Source organism: Pongo abelii, chromosome 16 (assembly GCF_028885655.2).
Source record: "Pongo abelii isolate AG06213 chromosome 16, NHGRI_mPonAbe1-v2.0_pri, whole genome shotgun sequence".
Taxonomy (NCBI): domain Eukaryota; kingdom Metazoa; phylum Chordata; class Mammalia; order Primates; family Hominidae; genus Pongo; species Pongo abelii.
Genome location: NC_072001.2, coordinates 337,297 through 344,840, shown reverse-complemented (window position 1 = coordinate 344,840; position 7,544 = coordinate 337,297).

The following is a 7,544-nucleotide window of genomic DNA, read 5'->3' as shown; positions in this document are numbered from 1 at the left end:
AGAGTGAGACAGCGTGGATTGTCGCTGGAGAAACCCCCTTATGGGAGTTTTACATTATTATTAATAAGGAGGGGGAAGAGGAGCTGCTAGTAAGCCTGTTCTGAGTGGTCTTCTGAGTGCACATGTGCAGTAGCTGTACATGCTTATTCATATTTTGCATGTCTCATTGGCATCTTAGACCTCTAGCCAGTAGTGTATTTTTGTTTGTTTGCTTGAGACAGAGTCTCGCTCTGTTGCCCAGGCTGGAGTGTGGTGGTGCAATCTCTGCTCACTGCAACCTCTGCCTCCCGAATTCAAGCCATTCTCATGCCTCGGCCTCCTGAGTAGCTGGGATTACAGGCATGCACCACCATACCTGGCTAATTTTTGTATTTTCAGTTGAGATGGGGTTTCACTATGTTGGCCAGTCTAGTCTTGAGCTTCTGGTTTCAAGTGATCCATTCTTCTCAGCCTCCCAAATTGCTGGGAGTACAGGTGTGAGCCACCATGCCCAGCTGGGGGGTGTATTTTTTGCTATTAAAATAAGCAAAAGTTAAGTTTGAGGACAGGGAAAATCAAAATGCACATGCTCTTTAGAACAGAAAGTCCTTAATGAAGATAGCTTAGCTTGAATGAGCCCAATTACAATGCGAATGCTAAGGCTCATTGTGTTGGCTGTACAGTCACCACAGTTTCAATGAAGGGGTGGCCTACCCCTCCACACCTGTGGGTGTTTCTCATCAGGTGGAATGAGAGACTGAGAAAAGAAAGAGACACAGAGACAAAGTATAGAGAAAGAAAAGTGAGCCCAGGGGACTGGCGCTCAGCATACAGAGGACCCACGCCGGCACTGGTCTCTGAATTCCCCCAGTATTTATTGATCACTATTTCTACCATCTTGGAAAGGGGGATGTGGCAGGACAATAGGGTAATAGTGGGGAGAGGGTCAGCAGGAAAACGTGAACAAATGTCTCTGTGTCATAAACAAGGTTAGAAAAGTTGCTGTGCCTTGATGTGCGTGTATACAAATATCTCGGTGCATTAAAGAACAGTATTGCCACCAGCATGTCTCAACTCCAGCCCTAAGGCGGTTTTCTCCTATCTCAGTAAATAGAACATACAATTGGGTTTTACACTGAGACATTCCATTCCCCGGGGATAAGCAGGAGACAGATGCCTTCCTCTTATCTCAACTGCAAATAGGCCTCCCTCTTTTACTAATCTTCCTCAGCACAGACCTTTTATGGGTGTTGGGCTGGAGGATGGTCAAGTCTTTACCTTCCCAGGAGGCCATATTTCAGACTATCACATGGGGAGAAACCTTGGACAATACCTGGCTTTCCTAGGCAGGGGTCCCTGTGGCCTTCCGCAGTGTATTGTGTCCCTGGGTATTTGAGATTAGAGAGTGGTGATGAATTTTAACAAGCATACTGCTTCAAGCACTTTTTTAACAAACCACATCCTGCATAGCCCTAAATCCATTAAACCTTGAGTCAACACAGCACAAGTCTCTGTGAGCACAGGGTTGGGGCTAGGGTTACAGATTAACAGCATCTCAAGGCAGAAGGATTTTTCTTAGTACAGAGCAAAATGGAGTCTCTTATGTCTACTTCTTTCTACATAGACACAGTAACAGTCTGATCTCTCTTTTCCCCACATTTCTGTATCCCAAGATCATGGTCATTTTCTTGAATACCTATTCTGATCTATTCTGCCTCAGTTTCCCCCTAAGAGATCTTAGGGTCATAATCATATTGGAGGTTGAGGGGCTAGGTCATTTTTTCTGGAGCTGTTTCCTGCTGAGTGGGTGTAATTTCTGCCTAGTCTGGGCCCTAAAGTTTCTTCCTGTGTGATCTAACCGGGTGTAAACCATGTCATTCGTGGAACCAGTGGGCAAGATGTTGGCAGCCAAAGGTTGAAAGCCTTGCAAAACCATCATGCAAACATGGAGTTGCCATAAGCAAGAGAGCAAGAAATCAGTAAACATTTTAAACAAAATTGGAACAAAAGTAAAAGCTGAGAGTATAGTAGTGACTGTTACTATTAAAGAGAGTAAGGCAGTTAATAGACATTGCTTTCATATTCCCATGGAAGTTCCTAGAGATTCAATTTTGTCTGCCTGGGTGATGATATTATTAATATTTTCTTGGACTAGACCAGGCTGATTGATCTCAAAAACAGCATTCTTCTTTTAGATATAAACATGCTCCTCTTTGCCCGGCTGGGAGAAGATCCCAGGCTCTTTGCTTTTCTCGGACTACAGTGGCCATGGAGTCCAGACATTGTTGAAGTCTATTGAGGCCTTCTGCTGCTTGTTGCGGAACCATTGAGGTTTCCTGAGATAGTTTATACTGGATTCCCAAGGCTCCACCTTATGGTGACATTTATGCTGCAAAAGTATTTTGCATTAAAATGGTGAAAGCAACAAATGTTTTAAGTGTTTTCTATTTTTTGCTAATAAGCAAAATTTTGTGCAGCTAAGTTGGCAGCAGTCATTCGGTCCATTTATGGATGGTGCAGTTGAATGGTGGTCAAAGTTAGAGCCTGGAAGCCTTCAGTAAATGCGCTGAAGTTGTCTGAGGGCCATCAGAGTTGTTGCTTATATTGGATTAGATCATTTATGGAGAGTAGAACAAGCACTCTGATGGTCCTCTCTCCATTTGGGACTTTCTGTAAGGGGAGCAATTTCTCTGGCCCTGAATGGTGTGAAGTCCCACTGTGAGTAACTGCAGCTAGGCTGGTCTCTATTGTATCCGGCAAAGGCCAATAGAAAGGAGCATAAGGAGGAAGTGAAACAAGCTTAGATTCTACAGAAGACTCTGATAGTGTGGGGATGCTGGGGATTCTAAAGGAGGTGTGGGCCCCTGAGGGCCCCTGTCTGGAGCTGGTGTTGGGCTGTGGGGTCTGGGGTCCCTTCCCCTTAATAAGAGATGGTCTTCTAATGGTTCTGAGGGACTTTCTGGCTTACTAGGCTTTAGCCCACAGGTGCTGCATAGAGCAGGGTTTTGATGTCAGGCCAGAAAGGCTTGCACATAGGATACTTCAGACCATTTTCCCTGATTACTACAGAAAAGATCTAGCTGTAGGATGGAGTCAAAGTTCACAGTCTCATTCTCCAGCCATGTTTTGTCAGCTAATCTGTAGGCAGGCTAAATAGTGTTACAAAAGAAGATAAGGTTTTCTTTTTTCTAAGTTCATTTAGCCAAAAGCTGTTCTAATTTTTAGATATACATCCCAGGGGTGTTTCAGTGACAGTAGAGGAAGCGGCTCCCACGGTGCCGAGAGAATCCTGCAACGACAGAACATTTACTGAAATCCAGGAGGCTGTGGGCATCCTCATGAGCCAAGTGGAAACACCAAGGTGTCCAGCGCATCCCCTGGAAACCCCATTAACTGAAGCTTTAGGAGGTCATAGGCATTTGCCATACACCGTCCTAGCTCCCCCCAGCGGTGGACATCTCCAGCCCTACCGAGATGACCCGCACTGCTGGCTGGGGGGCAGATGTGTGGCTGACAAGCCTTGCCCTAATTCACTGGTTTGCCATTTGTGATGCCCAATTACAACACCTGGAATGCTCAGATTCAATCCCTACGACTGGGCATCTACATGACTGTGCATCTTTTGTTCAGCAAAGAAAGCCTGTTGGAGAACGATTTCAAGGAGCTGGGAAATGCATAATGCCTGAAGGGACAGGGTTCTCTTAATGTGCTGCTCAAAACAAAACAAAAATTTTGTAAACAGAAAACCTGACCAGAAAATAAATTACAATAGCCACTAGGTGGCGATCGAGTATTGCTGAACGGACAACAAACGATAAGCCGAGTCTAAACTGTGGCCAGAAAGATGTGAAACTAAGCGGCAAATAGCCCAAATATGAAATGTTGAGGGCAACCCATGTGGTTAGCGTATTTACCGATACTACAGAAGCAGCAGCCAAAAGGAGAGCGGACATATATTCTCTCTCTAAAGAATACAGGCGACTTAAAAACGTTTCCCCAGAACTTTACTGAAACAGCGCTGGAACAAGCAGCGATAGTTAACCAGGTAGTCTGGAACTGCCATAGTATTCACTGCAAGTAAAGGGAAACTGAAATTAATGAAGCAGACAAACCTCTCCCCAGGTCATGGCACCAGAAATGTTGATGGCTGATGTCATACCTTGGTTCTTATCTTCTCAGTTTAAAAGAATTTAAACGAGACACACAACAAAAGAAGTACATCATAATTTATTGCAAAAAAAAAAAAAGAGAGTATTTTGAAAATTAAGTGCAGAATAGACGGTACAGTCTGAGAAAGAGATTCCAGGGCAGCCTGCTCATAAAAGTGAGACAGCATTAATTATTGCTGGAGAAACCCTCTTTATGGGAGTTTTGCATGATTATTTCATAAGAAGGTGGAAAGAAGTGTTACAGTAAGCATGTTCTGACTCGTCTTCTGGGTACACATGTACAGTAGCTGTACATATTTGCGCATACATTGCATGTCTCATTAGCATCTTAAATCTCCACCCAGGAATGTGTTTTTTACTATTAAAATGAACAAAGGGTCAGCTTGAGGACAGATAAAATCAAAATGCACATGCTCTCTAGAAGTAAAAGTCCCTACTGAGGACAGCGGGTTTCAAATGACCCCAAGTGCTCCACATCTTAAAAGTTGCTCCCATAAAGCTGGAACACTATCTGTTCCTGAGGTATCAGGTCCCATTTGTGTCTCTGAGACACTGGCAAGCCAGGCCTGACTTGAGATGAGACCAATGATTTCAAGTGTAAAATGCCTAAATAGTCCGCAGCTTCAGGTTGCATTTTGGAGCTTGTCCACTTAAATGGGTTGATGAAAATGGCTCATAAGACTCACGCCTCGGAAATGGGTTTTTTTCCTTTGCTCTTAGCTGATTTTGTGCAACCCAATAATTAACCTTTCTGATGCCTAGACTTTCACATTCGTGAAAAAGGCGCCATTGAGAGTGACATTTCCAGGAAGCCACAGCCCTTGTCACCCCTGCACAGCTCTGAAGCTGCTCACAAGCAGGCCAGGTGGAAGATTTCTCTCAAAAACGGTTGAGTGCGTGCTCTGGCTAGAGAAAAAAGAGGGCTGCGGCACAATGGACAGTGTCTTGGGCATCAGGAAAGTTTCCACAGCAGTTTAGGAAAGAAGGCAGCGCCCTGGGCTGCAGAGGAGGTAATGCTCTGGAAAGAACGCTGAGTGCAACTGAAAGAGGAACCTGAGAAGGATAGGGCCAATCAGGTGAGGACAACCTGCCCGATTTGGGAAAACGGAAGGTGTCTTCGTAGGGTAACACCCTCCTCAATGCTCAGTGCAGACCTGTCCTCCATGTGCACCTCTGTACTCACTCTCTTTGCAAAGAGTGGGCATAGCATCAGAACTCAGCAGTGCTTTGGACACCGGGAAGTCCACACCGCTCTGCCCCTCCCTCCAGGGCTATGCACTCCGGATCCCGGTGCATGCTCGGATTATAGTTCTGAAGCCTACCGACAAACAGGCTGAGAGTAGTTAACGGACTACAGCTCCCAGCATATTAGGTGGGGCGGGTACAACTCTGCCCCTTCTTCCAAGGCTGCGCCTCGCCCTGGAGCCTGGTGCATGCTGGGATTGTAGTCCTGTAGCCCTTTGACCAAAGGGTTGGGAGTGTTTATGAGAATACATCTTCCAACAATTCTAGGGAGGCGCGCACAGCCCTGCCTCTTCCTCCAGTGACGCGCACTTTCCCGGAGTCCCGTGCATGCTAGAACTGTAGTGCTGCAGCCCTGTGACCAAAGGGCTGAGACTGCAACTCCCAGCAAGACCAGCGAGGCGCGCGGAGCCTCGTCCCTTCCTCCAGTGATTAGCGCAGTCTCCCTGTGCCTGGTGCATGCTGGGATTGCAGTGCTGCAGCCCTGTGACCAAAGAGCTTTGTTACAGTTATCTGTGAAGTATTCAACAAGCTACTTTACTTCGTTGTTACTGGAAGCCACAACCTCAGTTCTGTTCACTTTTTGGATTTTATATAAGTGAGATTGTGTAATATGTGTACTTTTACATCTACTTTCTTCTATGCAACATTATATTTATGATATTAATTCATGATATTGCAGATAGCTATAGTTTATTTAAAAATTATTTTTTACATTGTGGTAAAGTATACATAAAATTAACCATTTTAGCTATTTTAAGTGTGCAGCTCAGAAAAATTAACTACTTTCACATTGTTTTGCAACTGTCATTACCATTCATAGGGACCTTCTTTCAACTTGCAGAAACAAAACTCTATACCCATTAAATAAGCTCCTTGTTACTCCCCCTCTAGCTCCTAGGAACCACTCTTCTATTTGGGTTTCTAGAATTTAACTACTCTAAGTATCTCATAAGTGGAATGATTCAGTATTTGTCCTTTTATGACTGGCTTATGTTACTTTGCACAATGTCCTTAAGGTTCATGCATGACGTACCATGTCTCAGAATTTCCTTATTTTACATAGCTGAATAACATTCCACTGTATGTATACATCACATTTTATCTATTTATTCATTGATGGTAATTCAAACAACACTTGAGTAATTCAAACACCTTTTTGGTGATGTGAGTAATGCTGCTATGAACATAGGTGTATGTGTATTATTTTGTGTCTTTGCTTTCATATCTTTTGCTGCATACCCAGATGTGAAATTGCTGGATCGTATGGTGATTTTATGTGTAAATTTTTTAGTTACTGTGTTGTTATTTTATAGCAGCTGCAGCATTTTACATTTCCACCAACAGTGTACAAGGATTCTAATTGCTCCACTTCCTCACCAACCCTTGTGATTTTCTGTTTTGTTTTTTTCTTTTGGTAGTAGCTATGCTGATGGGTATTAAATGATATGTCATTTGGGGTTAGATTTGCATTTCACTAATGATGAGTTTTGTTGAGCATCTTTTCATGTGCTTATTAGCCGCTTTACATAATTTTTAGAGAAATGTCTACTTAAGTTTTTGCCAATATTTTATTTTATTATTATTATACTTTAAGTTTTAGGTACATGTGCACAATCTGCAGGTTAGTTACATATGTATACATGTGCCATGCTGGTGTCCTGCACCCATTAACTCGTCACTTAGCATTGGTTATATCTCCTAGAGCTATCCTTCCCCCCTCCTGCCATCCCACAACAGTCCCCAGAGTGTGATGTTCCCCTTCCTGTGTCCATGTCTTCTCATTGTTCAATTCCCACATATGAGTGAGAATATACGGTGTTTGGTTTTTTGTTTTTGTGATAGTTTACTGAGAATGATGATTTCCAATTTCATCCATGTCCCTACAAAGGACATGAACTCATCATTTTTTATGGCTGCATAGTATTCCATGGTGTATATGTGCCACGTTTTCTTAATCCAGTCTATCATTGTTGGACATTTGGGTTGGTTCCAAGTCTTTGCTATTGTGAATAATGCTGCAATAAACATACGTGTGCATGTGTCTTTATAGCAGTATGATTTATAGTCCTTTGGGTATATACCCAGTAATGGGATGGCTGGGTCAAATGGTATTTCTAGTTCTAGATCCCTGAGGAATCACCACACTGACTT